Source organism: Schistocerca gregaria, chromosome 3, assembly GCF_023897955.1.
Source record: "Schistocerca gregaria isolate iqSchGreg1 chromosome 3, iqSchGreg1.2, whole genome shotgun sequence".
Lineage (NCBI taxonomy): Eukaryota > Metazoa > Arthropoda > Insecta > Orthoptera > Acrididae > Schistocerca > Schistocerca gregaria.
This window is the reverse complement of record NC_064922.1, coordinates 688,899,076-688,914,015: the sequence shown is the minus strand read 5'-3', so window position 1 is coordinate 688,914,015 and position 14,940 is coordinate 688,899,076. Positions and strand designations below refer to the sequence as shown.

The 14,940-nt window shown below is 43.6% G+C and overlaps 1 protein-coding gene across 3 annotated transcripts in view; it reads left to right on the top strand.

The window, feature by feature from the left end:
• The window catches only part of LOC126356200 (uncharacterized), an 878,454-nt gene that overhangs the window by 233,743 nt on the left and 629,771 nt on the right, over nucleotides 1-14,940 (top strand). The window lies entirely within an intron of this gene.

The window sequence follows — 14,940 nt, the reverse complement described above, 5'->3', positions numbered from 1 at the left end:
TCTGGATATGCCCCACTGCCTGTCAGCTTAATGACTGCGATCTGTACGCACAGCTGAGCAGCTAACCCTGCGCCAGACAGCGGCAGGCGGTCTCCACACATTTTACTGGGCCGTCCCATCCAGTGTGTTACGCAACATGAATAGCTACATGTTGTGCAACGCACCACGATGTCCTCTACTTCCCTCCCATCTACCTGCGGTGACCAGATTTCTTTCAAACCGTTACGTGACCACCATCTCTTTCAGATGCATGCTTTTCCCCCCTCAACTCATTTACATTTTCCTGTACCACATGTAACCACAATTTTTTTAGGCGTCCACCTAAAAATACCGCTGAAAACGAAAGGTTCAGCTGTATTGAAAATGCCATCGACAGTTAGTGATGTGAACGCTTTCGTCCTGAGGCTGTTGGCGGTTATAAAATCAACTGGCTGTTTTTATTACGTTCGTAGAAGTTTGTGATTAAGAAACATCAGGGAAACATTGCCCATTTGGGAAAAGATGCATATTTCTCACACTTGGTTATGAGGATCAAAATGATATTCAGTGTCAAATCTGAGTCAACATTAACTGTGGCCGAAAGATAACTCCTGCGTAGCGAAAAGGACTTGCATTATATTTCTGTTGTTCTCAACATTATGAAAACTTTCAATAAATTGAGCTGTTTAGTGAGCCTTAAGATGCAGAATTCTTAACAGTCACCTTCCCCTTAAAATTTGTGTCATGTAAATAAGAAAAATCATGAGTGCTTTCCTTACGATATCAATCCAATGGAAAGATTGTAGGAATACTGCTGGAATACAAATGTGTTGGGACACTGCTGTTTGTCACTTCACCAAGATGTACGATAATTAAGTCATCAGAGAAAAAGCTATAAGGAGAAGAAAGAAAGGAAACAATAGCCGACTAACAAACAACTGCTACACAATAAACAAATGTTTTCATGTTTATACTTCAGTAAAACCCTTGTTAATATTCAAAAATTAGTTTACTTTCATTCAAAGTACTCGTACATCTTTTTATATTTTTCTATGTTACAACGAACTCAGAAATGCTGACAAAACTGCAGAGGAGAGATAAAAATTGAGACAAAATATATATTCAAGGCCCAGTATATCATTCATTAGGATGTTAACTGTTGTTGTTGTCTTCCGTCCTGAGACTGGTTTGATGCAGCTCTCCATGCTACTCTATCCTGTGCAAGCTGCTTCATCTCCCAGTACCTACTGCAACCTACATCCTTCTGAATCTGCTTAGTGTACTTATCTCTCGGTCTCCCTCTACGATTTTTACCCTCCACGCTGCCCTCCAACGCTAAATTTGTGATCCCTTGATGCCTCAAAACATGTCCTACCAACCGATCCCTTCTTCTAGTCAAGTTGTGCCACAAACTTCTCTTCTCCCCAATCCTATTCAATACCTCCTCATTAGTTACGTGATCTATCCACCTTATCTTCAGTATTCTTCTGTAGCACCACATTTCGAAAGCTTCTATTCTCTTCTTGTCCAAACTAGTTATTGTCCATGTTTCACTTCCATACATGGCTACACTCCAAACAAATACTTTCAGAAACGACTTCCTGATACATAAATCTATATTCGATGTTAACAAATTTCTCTTCTTCAGAAACGCTTTCCTTGCCATTGCTAGTCTACATTTTATATCCTCTCTACTTCGACCATCATCAGTTATTTTACTTCCTAAATAGCAAAACTCCTTTACTACTTGAAGTGTCTCATTTCCTAATCTGATTCCCTCAGCATCACCTGATTTAATTTGACTACATTCCATTATCCTCGTTTTGCTTTTGTTGATGTTCATCTTATATCCTCCTTTCAAGACACTGTCCATTCCGTTCAACTGCTCTTCCAAGTCCTTTGCCGTCTCTGACAGAATTACAATGTCATCGGCGAACCTCAAAGTTTTTACTTCGTCTCCATGAATTTTAATACCTACTCCAAATTTTTCTTTTGTTTCCTTTACTGCTTGCTCAATATACAGATTGAATAACATCGGGGAGAGGCTACAACCCTGTCTCACTCCTTTCCCAACCACTGCTTCCCTTTCATGCCCCTCGATTTTTATGACTGCCATCTGGTTTCTGTACAAATTGTAAATAGCCTTTCGCTCCCTGTATTTTACCCCTGCCACCTTTAGAATTTGAAAAAGAGTATTCCAGTCAACATTATCAAAAGCTTTCTCTAAGTCTACAAATGCTAGAAACGTAGGTTTGCCTTTCCTTAATCTTTCTTCTAAGATAAGTCGTAAGGTCAGTATTGCCTCACGTGTTCCAACATTTCGACGGAATCCAAACTGATCCTCCCCGAGGTCCGCATCTACCAGTTTTTCCATTCGTCTGTAAAGAATTCGCGTTAGTATTTTGCAGCTGTGACTTGTTAAACTGATAGTTCGGTAATTTTCACATCTGTCAGCACCTGCTTTCTTTGGGATTGGAATTATTATATTCTTCTTGAAGTCTGAGGGTATTTCGCCTGTCTCATACATCTTGCTCACCAGATGGTAGAGTTTTGTCATGACTGGCTCTCCCAAGGCCGTCAGTAGTTCTAATGGAATGTTGTCTACTCCGGGGGCCTTGTTTCGACTCAGGTCTTTCAGTGCTCTGTCAAACTCTTCACGCAGTATCGGATCTCCCATTTCGTCTTCATCTACATCCTCTTCCATTTCCATAATATTGTCCTCAAGTACATCACCCTTGTATAAACCTTCTATATACTCCTTCCACCTTTCTGCCTTCCCTTCTTTGCTTAGAACTGGGTTGCCATCTGAGCTCTTGATATTCATACACGTGGTTCTCTTCTCTCCAAAGGTCTCTTTAATTTTCCTGTAGGCAGTATCTATCTTACCCCTAGTGAGATAAGCTTCTACATCCTTACATTTGTCCTCTAGCCATCCCTGTTTAGCCATTTTGCACTTCCTGTCGATCTCATTTTTGAGACGTCTGTATTCCTTTTTGCCTGCTTCATTTACTGCATTTTTATATTTTCTCCTTTCATCAATTAAATTCAATATTTCTTCTGTTACCCAAGGATTTCTAGCAGCCCTCGTCTTTTTACCTACTTTATCCTCTGCTGCCTTCACTACTTCATCCCTCAGAGCTACCCATTCTTCTTCTACGGTATTTCTTTCCCCTATTCCTGTCAATTGACCCCTTATGCTCTCCCTGAAACTCTGTACAACCTCTGGTTTTTTCAGTTTATCCAGGTCCCATCTCCTTAATTTCCCACATTTTTGCAGTTTCTTCAGTTTTAATCTACAGGTCATAACCAATAGATTGTGGTCCGAGTCCACATCTGCCCCTGGAAATGTCTTACAACTTAAAACCTGGTTCCTAAATCTCTGTCTTACCATTATATAATCTATTTGATACCTTTTAGTATCTCCAGGGTTCTTCCACGTATACAACCTTCTTTCATGATTCTTAAACCAAGTGTTAGCTATGATTAAGTTGTGCTCTGTGCAAAATTCTACTAGGCGGCTTCCTCTTTCATTTCTTAGCCCCAATCCATATTCACCTACTATGTTTCCTTCTCTCCCTTTTCCTACAACCGAATTCCAGTCACCCATGACTATTAAATTTTCGTCACCCTTCACTATCTGAATAATTTCTTTTATTTCATCGTACATTTCTTCAATTTCTTCATCATCTGCAGAGCTAGTTGGCATATAAACTTGTACTACTGTAGTAGGTGTGGGCTTCGTATCTATCTTGGCCACAATAATGCGTTCACTATGCTGTTTGTAGTAGCTTACCCGCATTCCTATTTTCCTATTCATTATTAAACCTACTCCTGCATTACCCCTATTTGATTTTGTGTTTATAACCCTGTAGTCACCTGACCAGAAGTCTTGTTCCTCCTGCCACCGAACTTCACTAATTCCCACTATATCTAACTTTAACCTATCCATTTCCCTTTTTAAATTTTCTAACCTACCTGCCCGATTAAGGGATCTGACATTCCACGCTCCGATCCGTAGAACGCCAGTTTTCTTTCTCCTGATAACGACATCCTCCTGAGTAGTCCCCGCCCGGAGATCCGAATGGGGGACTATTTTACCTCCGGAATATTTTACCCAAGAGGATGCCATCATCATTTAATCATACAGTAAAGCTGCATGTCCTCGGGAAAAATTACGGCTGTAGTTTCCCCTTGCTTTCAGCCGTTCGCAGTACCAGCACAGCAAGGCCGTTTTGGTTAATGTTGCAAGGCCAGATCAGTCAATCATCCAGACTGTTGCCCCTGCAACTACTGAAAAGGCTGCTGCCCCTCTTCAGGAACCACACGTTTGTCTAGCCTCTCAACAGATACCCCTCCGTTGTGGTTGCACCTACGATACGGCCATCTGTATCGCTGAGGCACGCAAGCCTCCCCACCAACGGCAAGGTCCATGGTTCATGGGGGGGGGGGGGGGGGGGGGGGGGGAAGATGTTAACTAACGAAAGTAAATCAAAACTATATTTTTATTACTTGATTAATTTACGCTTCGCCCCAGGGTTAATTTAATCTTCAACTTTCGAAGTTTTGTCACTGGCTCAAGTGTGCCAAACATTTCAATAACTATTTAACTGCTTCCTCGTTTCTAGATGAAAACGACATCGTGAGAGCCGTTAAGGCACGGTACTCGCATCCGGAAGACATGGACTTCAATTTCCCTTCCGGTCATCCATACTTAGGTTTTCCGATATCTTTCCCCAAAAGTTTTGTGGAAAATTTCAGGATGGTTCCCTTGAACGCGACCGATTTCCTTCCCAGCCTTACCCTCAGAATCCAACAACCTCATCGACGGGGTGCTAACTCTGACCTTTTCTTTTGTTACGATTTTTCGTCAAACAGTGCTGAGCAATAGCAAGCGAGTCTTTAAAATCAGTCACGAGTTAGTCATTTTTTGATTAGTGACAATTTTTTATGACTGCAACTGATTTTAATAAAAACGGCAGTGTTCCTCAATTATTGTCCTCTTCAGAGTTCGTTAAACCTTCTTCTCTATTACATATTATTTCAACAGATAAAAGGCGAAACTCTTCAAAAATAGTTCAAATGGCTCTAAGCTGTGTGGGACTTAACATCTGAGGGCAACAGTCCCCTAGACTTAGAACGACTTGAAAATAATTTACGTAAGGACATCACATACATCCCTGCCCGAGGCAGGATTCGAACCTGCGACCGTAGCAGCATCGCGGTTCCGGACTGAAGTGCCTAGAACCGCTCGGCCACAACGGCCGGCGGCGAAACTGTCACAGGCTGCGTTGGCATTCCACATTTTGTGGACTCGTGCGCGCGCGCGCGCGCGCGCGCGCGTATGTGTGTGTGTGTGTGTGTGTGTGTGTGTGTGTGTGTGTGTGTGTGTGTGAGAGAGAGAGAGAGAGAGAGAGAGAGAGAGAGAGAAATACAAATGACTGACTCCTCAACGTTTTGGATCGTCGCCACACGTTTTGATCGTCTGTTAATCTCTTCATTGAGCAATGTGTTCCACATCTCTACGGATATTGCACTAAGGCACCCTATGTCATCTTCAATTAGCACATTACGTTGAGCAATGGTTCTTTCGCCGCGCGGGATTAGCCGAGCGGTCTGAGGCGCTGGAGTCATGGACTGTGCGGCTGGTCCCGGCGGAGGTTCGAGCCCTCCGTCGGGCTTGTGTGTGTGTGTGTGTGTGTGTGTGTGTGTGTGTGTGTGTGTGTGTGTGTGTGTGTGTGTGTCCTTAGGATAATTTTGGTTACGTAGTGTGTATGCTTAGTGACTGATGACCTTAGCAGGTAAGTCCCATAAGTTTTCACACACATTTGAATGGTTCTTGCAATCGACGGAATTCTGTTATTCACGTTTAGTGTTCAGAGAAAGCTACTGAACATTCTAACTGGAAAAAGAGATTTTATTAAATATTTGTTGACCAGAAGTAGCAGCTGCCAAGACGACTATCTCGTTGTGTGGAGCACTAACCTTCTGGCTTCAGCAACGTGTCTCTGATGTTTACAACCGAGCGCAACACAGTAGGCTGTGCAGTCAGCGCGGTAGGACCATCTGTCTAATGGCGTGTTGATCTGCCTTTGACATGTTAAACAGCGGCAGTTAGGCGTGGCGTGACGGCATAGGTAGTCCTTGGTGCGTGTCCAGAAGCATATGTCCACGCACAGGTCACGCAATTACTCCACCTGTGAGGGGACGTGCTTTGTTAGTCCTGGTTTGTGATAGGAGGAGTCACGCTGGCACCCTATAACACCGCCTTTAGCCGGAATTCACGGGTTCACCTCGTGATTGAATAAAACAAGCTGCGTTTCAAAAGTGTGATTTTTTTAAAGTTGTGCTGATTCTCTGAGGAAAGATGGTTTTTCTGCATGAACGCAACAATGTTTGCGCTGAATTTGCTCCGCCAACCTACAAAAAACAGACGTCAGCGTTATTGGTCTATATTTCTGTACATCCGATCTATTTTCTGTCAACAGGAGTGACCTGCCGGCTTCCTCAGCCACATGACACTGTTTTCTGAGCAAGGAATTCGCGGTGTACAGGAGCAAAGCATTATCGTCATCGGCGTCGCAGCTTAAGCCTCCAGACGGTTTCCGTCTGCCTATTGATCGTCACCTTTTGCCGAGAGTGTCCGCATAGTCTGCCATGCTGTTTCAATCATTGTGGAATGCGTTAGTCAGACTACCTACAAATGAACCTACTGCGAAAGAAAAGGGAAATACACTCGTGTACAGCGACGAAAATTTCCACGTCAGTGGTGTCAAGGCAGAAAGCGAGCCGAAACTGCACGCTTTGGGCGCGTTCATGTTCACGTCGCACGGCGAGCCTGACGTGATGTCAGCAACCGCAAAGTGTCTCGGTTTACTATTCTGTGGTTCGCAGTCTTGAGACGCCGCCAAGGCTCCGGTTTCCATCACTCCAGCCCGCTGTGACGTAACGACAGCATTCTGCACATACCAGCACCAGCTAAGGGCGGCCCTTAGCTTAGACTAGGCTGTGCCGGATTTCACCGCGCCAGCCGAAAGCAACAGGAACTGACCTGTGCACGTCTAACATTCGCAGATAGTCTGTAGCACACAGTGCGCGAACAACTCACATTGTTGAACGGAACCATTCCAGTTGTTGGATAAGGTGGTATTTCGCAGCAGAGTGTAACTGCATTCAAGAACGCGATTTGAATCCAGGTGATAGCCTACTGCTCGAGACGTTCTTATTGACTGATATCCAGGCACAACACACCACCCGCCTTCACAGCTACAGCTGTGGTAAATCGCCTCTGTAGAAGCTTCATAGAAGGGGGACAACATTCTGCTGCAGATGGGGAGATTCAGTTTATACTGATGAGGCAGTCGTACCGAAGATACGCAGAACCCCTCATCGCTACCGAGAGAGACAGAGAGAGAGACAGACAGAGAGAGAGACAGACAGACAGAGAGACAGACAGACAGAGAGACAGACAGACAGAGAGACAGACAGACAGATAGACAGACAGACAGAGAGACAGACAGACAGAGAGACAGACAGACAGAGAGACAGACAGACAGAGAGACAGACAGACAGAGAGACAGACAGACAGAGAGACAGACAGACAGAGAGACAGACAGACAGAGAGACAGACAGACAGAGAGACAGACAGACAGAGAGACAGACAGACAGAGAGACAGACAGACAGAGAGACAGACAGACAGAGAGACAGACAGACAGAGAGACAGACAGACAGACAGAGAGACAGACAGACAGACAGAGAGACAGACAGACAGAGAGACAGACAGACAGAGAGACAGACAGACAGAGAGACAGACAGACAGAGAGACAGACAGACAGAGAGACAGAGAGACAGAGAGACAGAGAGACAGACAGACAGAGAGACAGACAGACAGAGAGACAGACAGACAGAGAGACAGACAGACAGAGAGACAGACAGACAGAGAGACAGAGAGACAGACAGAGAGAGAGACAGACAGAGAGAGTGGGGGGGGGGGGGGGTATGTTACGACTTTACCTTGGATAGTTTGCGTTCCTTTTTAGGCGGCGTCAGTTGCTGTCCGATTGAAGTTGAGTGAAATGGAAATTTTAAAGAAAGAGATAAGTGCGTACAGCAACCCTATGCAGTTAACTACAAAATCATGCGATTGTAGATATCAAGTACTGGTTGTCGTGAAGTTAAAAAAAAAACATTTGTTGAGCAAAAAAATTGTTGAAATTAGAAATCAAGTCCGGTCTATACGTATTAATTTTCTTATAGTAAATAGAAAATCCAGGGTTACGTAGAATCATGAAAGTGTTAATTCGTTTACGGACGTTTCTCTTCTTGCGTGTCAGAGGGTGAATGTGTCAATGTTTGTTAGCGTAACTAATTCTGTGACAGGTGTTTAGCATACTAAATTCTACTTCTACTTCTCAGCGTCATACTGGTAGGCAAGAAGCATCAGATTACACAATTTGTAAAAAACCAGTACGATTTGTGACACGGGAACCATGCTGACATTCTTCCTTAGAAGGAAAGCTGAAACAACTATACAAATTAAACAAGATCTTAGCACACCTGTCGTAAAATGCAAAAAGGCTATAATCACACATTTGTACTGAAAACATAAACGTAGCAAACTGCCCCTAATTATGTTTTTAATATGCACACCACAATCTTAATTTGACATCCATCACCGGCCGGGATGGCCGAGCGGTTCTAGGCGCTACAGTCTGGAATCGCGCGGCCGCTACGGTCGCACGTTCGAATCCTGTCTCGGGCATGGATGTGTGTGGTGTCCTTAGGTTAGTTAGGTTTATTAGGTCTAAGTTCTAGGGGACTGATGACGTCAGAAGTTAAGTCGCATAGTGCTCAAGGCCATTTGAACCATTTTTTGACACCCATCTTCAGCGTAAGTTTCGTTGTAACTGCCACTGGACCTGGTCTCACATAGCTGAAAACGCTAAGCGATCTACAACGTATTACTACCAGAAGTTGACAATGACAGCGAACTCAAAGCAAGAAGTTATTTTCGTTATTAACAGCCTATATAAATGTTTTCTTTAACGACGTGCATGAGCACCGATAGAGATGGCATACCGATGGTTTCTGTTATGCATTTCATGGGGACGCCGAGAAACGCCATTTGGCCCGCCACATAGTTGAGCTCTGTGTCAAAATTACATTACGCCGTAGAACAATGCACAGTATTGTTTCCTTCAGTCGAACGATTCCGGCCGATTTCTCCGTAATGAAAGAGAAGTAACCCTGTTCCAAGTCACCTAGGCCCGTATTGCAGTCCCCCAGAACGCCTGAGCGCCCACAACTGTGAATGGTGAGGTCCGCGCGCGTAACCCTGACACGTTTCTCGCCAGCGAGCGGTTTCTGAGCGCCACGGCTGGCAGGGGACGAATGCCGAAGCAGATCTGCCTATTAGCCTCCATCTGTAACGCAAACTGCCGTGGCTAAGTGCCGCGTCAGACACGGGCTGTCGCTGTCACGGCCCGCTTTCAGTAGTCGCTGTAAACACTTCCCTGCAGCGCTACATTCCAGCCTCTCCAGAATCCAGCCGAGCTGTGTAGTCCAGCTTCTCCCTGTCGTCTAGTGCAGTCGGGAGATCTGTGTTCGCCCGCAAATACTCAATGAGACTTTTTCACAAACGACGCTGTTGTCTCTGGAAATATTAAAGCCAGTTGAATATAGCGAAATGCGAGAATACACGCTGAAAGTCGCGAGCTCTATCTCCTTATCTCGTGTTTTCTACTGAAAATCTCATGCTTGTACTCTTGTTAACTTTACTATTACAGAAATCGCCTAAACTTTATTTTTTTTTAGTTGGTCCTGTGCGCAACAAATAACTTACTTGGTCTTTCTGCTGCCACTGCTTGATCTGCTGCATCCCATTACTTAACAAAACCATTAAAAAACCTATTATTCATGATGAGTGCAATGCATGTTCTGTATGGCGGCTCCTGCTGTTGCTGCTTCTGCTTACTACAACTACATATAATTCAAGAGAAAGGGTTTGGTCAAATCTAATTGCTGTAAAAAAACTGTATTCTGAAAGCAATTCTTTCTCATTCAATTAAAAAAAAACGCTAGAAGCTCTTTGAACAATCGCTTCGTATGTAAATCTGCCTCCAGTGGCATTAAAGCAATATTCACAATTAATCAAACTCTTGAAACAGACTGAAATACTTCTCAGTTAAATGTATAGTGAAACAATTCCCTGACTATTACAAAAGAAATCAATCACAAAAATCAATACTTAATCTATCCGCCTTACAATGGTTTCCCTTAAGAATTCAACTCCTATCATTATCAAAATAACCGTCTGCTGCTACCCACATACACAACCTGTTTTCTTTAAATTAATAGCCGGCCGGTGTGGCCGAGCTGTTCTAGGCGCTAAGTATGTAACCGCGAGACCGCCACGGTCGCAGGTTCGAATCCTGCCTCGGGTATGGATGTGTGTGATGTCCTTAGGTTAGTTAGGTTTAAGTAGTTCTAAGTTCTAGGAGACTGATGACCTCTGAAGTTAAGTCCCATAGTGCTCAGAGCCATTTGAACTACTTAAATTAATAAGCGCACTGGAAATCAAAAAAAATATTAACTCACTACCAAATCCTGTATCGCTGCTGGCGGACACAGCAGTACGGCAGCTCGGCGACGACGCCTCGCCCAACGCACGCGCGCACCGCAGCAGGCGGGCTCCTACACTGGCTTCAAAGCTGCCACTAGTTAATCCGTGCGCTGCGAAGCGCGGCAACAATGTCTTAGATTCCAGAGCTTGTGTATGCGCGCTGTAACCAACCTTTAAATCCTAAGAGAGTATTGCCAACTCTCAACGTTTAAGATCAATGGTGGCTGCAGGCACTGACAATTGGCCCAGAAAGGAAATAAATGTAGCTTACTGCACATAAATAAGCGAAAAATCCATTAGTGTTCAATTACACTGTTTGCGTTAAGCCACTGGAAACAACGACAACCGTAACACACCAAGGAGTGACCGTCAGGAGTGACCTAATGTGGAATGACCAGTTAAAACAAACTGAAGCAAAAGCACACGTCACGGATAATGTTGGACAAACTCCAGTGACAGATGATACAGAGGTTCATCGTTGAAATTCAGGGGGAGTACTGTAAACAGAAGGCCCTTGCACAGAAGTTAATTGACCAACGCGAGACCTTAATAGAAATCAGACATCATGCGGAAATTTATCGACAGTTGTTTTTCCGACGCACCAGTCTCGCATGGAACAGGGAAGGGCGAGAATAATGTGGTAGAAGAAGTACCTTTCGCCACATACTATAAGATGTACTTCACAGTACGTTTGTAGACTATGGCGCTTAAGGTCTAACATTCTGCGTGGTGTGTGTCTGTTCTACATCGTGTCTCCCTACCACTTTCGCGCAACGACGCTCTGAGCGTATTTTTTTTCAGGGAATTTACTAGTTTTAACCTGGGACCTGTTGCTGGTAAGGAGACGCCAGACCACACATGACATGTAGAATTCAGAAGAGTTCAGTGAGACTAGCGATGATATAACCAAATACTTAATGATGTCAGCGTCAGCTCCATTGCACTCTCCGTAAAAGAATATTAATACTAACTAAATTTAGTGGAAGGGGTTCAAGGCTTTCCTATTTTTAGTTAGCTGGTATAATAATGTCGAAAAAAACAGTTAAGTTTACCATTGGAAATTTTATTCTACTCACAAAACATTGTTTATAAATTGCACTATTGATAAAAGGAGATGGTTTTAATACAGGATGGTAAAAACCAACTGCGTTCAACAAAAATGTGAACGAATATTTCCTGAATGCGTTTCCAAGTTCTACAATGGATCGAAGGATGACCTATGCCATATCACATCTATAATCTAGGTTTAAATGAAGTTTCACAAAAGAGAAAACTACCAAAATGGTCTACAGTGACCCTCAATTATCTTTAACTACTTATCTAACTTGACATAAATTACAGTGGCGGATGTGGCTTCTCAATAACTATATAACAGAAAAATCATCGCGTTTCAGGTTTTTACTTCAAGTGGCAAATGTGAACACCATGAGCTTTAATTGACGATCTACACTAGTATTACGCAAAAAAGGGGGTGTAACGGATGAGACTTGTGCAGTTTTGAGTGAAGCTTTATGCGCTGTTATGTGGCATCGCGTGCGTTCATTACCTTGTCGGTGTTCGTCAGGGGCGGCGGGCACCACAGCTCCGCTCACCTCGCCGTCTCGCAAGCAACTCTTCTGCTAACTTCTCCTTATTACAATTTTCCGAAGATGGTTTTAAAAAAACTGGCTCTGTTATCATCTGACGAATCAGGGTCTCAATGTTAACCTTAAGCTCCGCCTACAAAAATTCTGTCTATCCAATGAGGAACGTTATACTTTTCGTGGTGGGGCAATGTTTTTAAAGTTTGCAACGTAACAGAGACGCGAAAAAGTTTCACGCTAAAACTTTCAGCTGGTGTGGCCCTTTTTGTGTTATCGTAAGATATATACTGTTTTTCTGGAGGGCTCTACCTTTTAACATGGGCTGGGGGTGGACACAGCGGTTAGCTGGCGACGTGGGTGTCCGCTCTTATCGTAGGGCCTTCAGCTTAACACAGTTGTGCTCTCGGCTTCGGTTCTCGTTTCTCCCCTCGGAACTGCATCTGTCTCACGGTGGGAAGGTATGACATGGATTTAGGCATTCTTGTGTTAATCTGTGGTATTCCATTTGCTCACTCGTTACTCTTATTACTTTGGTTAATTTAATGTCACGATTTATTCGAAGCTATGTGACATACTGCTGGATTTGCTTATCATGTCAGGGTTTTCATGGAAGGTGTTGGATTTGCCTGACACCTTGCAAAGGAGGCATTCAGTTGTTACTTTTCTCGTCATTCAGAACGAGAATGACACAGAAAACGGCTGATACTAGTACAAAATACTCTCCACCATGCGATTTTCACGTGTTTGCTAAGTATACAAAGGTGGATTTGAAAGTGATGGCGATATGGTGCACCTACTTTCGTGATGACGCTATGCATAGGGTACTAGTTACACCTTTAGCACGGTTTTCAGCGCCCCGCCACTGAAAAACAAGCTTCCCAGTCAGACGACGCACAAGAACTAAACATCCTTAACTTCGGCAAAGGAGCGCCTCTCGTAGCGTGTGTGTTAGCTGTTTACGAGGGAATTAACCGTCGCCCGCATACCTGCTTTCGCTCGGCGCCGCAGTAACGGCTAATTATGTTCGCCCGCTCGGATTTCTCGGAGCGCGCATGCGCCCTCGGGCAGCAGGTCACGACGGGCCGCATCGAATCCGCGCTCACCACGAGGGCTATCTTCCTGTATATTTTATTGGTAACATACCCATCTCATTCCTACCATTTTCAATCACGGTTTCCTGTGATTAAAGAGGCTATAAAATTCCCATTTCAAATCCTGGTTACCTCTGACGTTTCAGAATGCGCGTACGTTCCTTTCGTCGACGCCAGCAATCAATCACATTCACTGCGTAGTTAGGCCGCGCTGTTACTCATACACAATTTATTCATAAATGCTCGTAGTGAAGTCACAGTGTCAATGAGCAGTGCATACGAAGATCACTGCCCCTGTATATACAGAGTGAGTCTGCGATGTATATACAAACTTATTGCAGCGAGTCAATTAAAGGCAAAGCTAATGTTTCATTAACGCAGCTATGGAAATGACTGATTTACTAGCTTTGTGTATAAATGTGCTGCAACAACAGTGCTATAGATTTTACGTTACGGGTATACTCATACTCGTAAAACATGCAGCTTGACTGCAAGAGTCATTTGAAAACAAGTTGGCAACGAGACCACTTTTGCAAGTTATTTATTAAACGTGACCTACTGCATTTCGTGTTTTACATTCGTTGCACGCTGAATTGCTCATGTACTCTTGAGGTGTTCTCTTCACCCTGACGGAGTACGGGCTCTTCCAGTTCGGGTGTTCGTCTTGTCCTTGGAGCACCACAGTCACGCCTGCTGGCGATGAAGGTGCCCCTTCCCTTTCTCGAAGCCGTTGCATAATTGTGGCGAAAAGAAAAAACGATGGAGTCGGACGTTGTGGATAACGATCCTGACATAAGCGACGACCAGATCTTCAATTATCTTCAGCTTCGCCATTTTTTGATGGGTCATGTCGATGTATTTTGCAAACGTGTACTCAACCTTGTTCTGACACTCACAGAGACAATGAGGGTCAAACCAGGTCAGAGAGGTAGGACATAGTTTAAAGTATTATGTACTCTATCCCCTGTACAGATCCTAGAAGTTTGTGAGGGGAATTTCAGAGCATCCTGTATAAACATTTATGCTGATTGTTAAGGTGACAATGTTGTCCTCCGAAACAAAAATGACTTGACTGAACCCAATATTATTATTTACTTGTTTGTGAGAGACTAAAATCTTACGAAGCAGGTCGCAAAATAGCTTTTCAGTCTCTGTATAAATACCATTATAACGTAAGGTAAAAGCGTTACAAATCAGTTTTGAAAACAAGATGGCAACATTCAGATGAAACAAGGATGAAAATTAATCAATAAGTGAATGCCTAACAAATGAAGTATATCATGGTAAAATGACTAATTCCTAGTGCGAGAATAAATTACAACCCAAGACTGGTCTTGAAAATAATAACCATCAGATGACACTATATCGCGTCACGAGAGAAAGCTGGAAAGTTGGACAGAATCGCGATTGCTATCTATTTATTTATTTTTTATTTATTTATTTATTAGTGCGCGTTGTTTATTATGACCTGCACCCTAGAAGGTATTTTAGTCAGTGTTTCTCAGTTATTTTTATTATTAAAATCTACAGTGCATTATAGAGGCTAAGACCGGTCGAGGACACACGTGTAGTAGCAAACAACAGTCACAAGGTCGCGGGCTAATCGAGAGATCGAACAGAATCAGAGATCTCCCGAACTGTAACGAAAACCGTTCGAACAGAGTCACG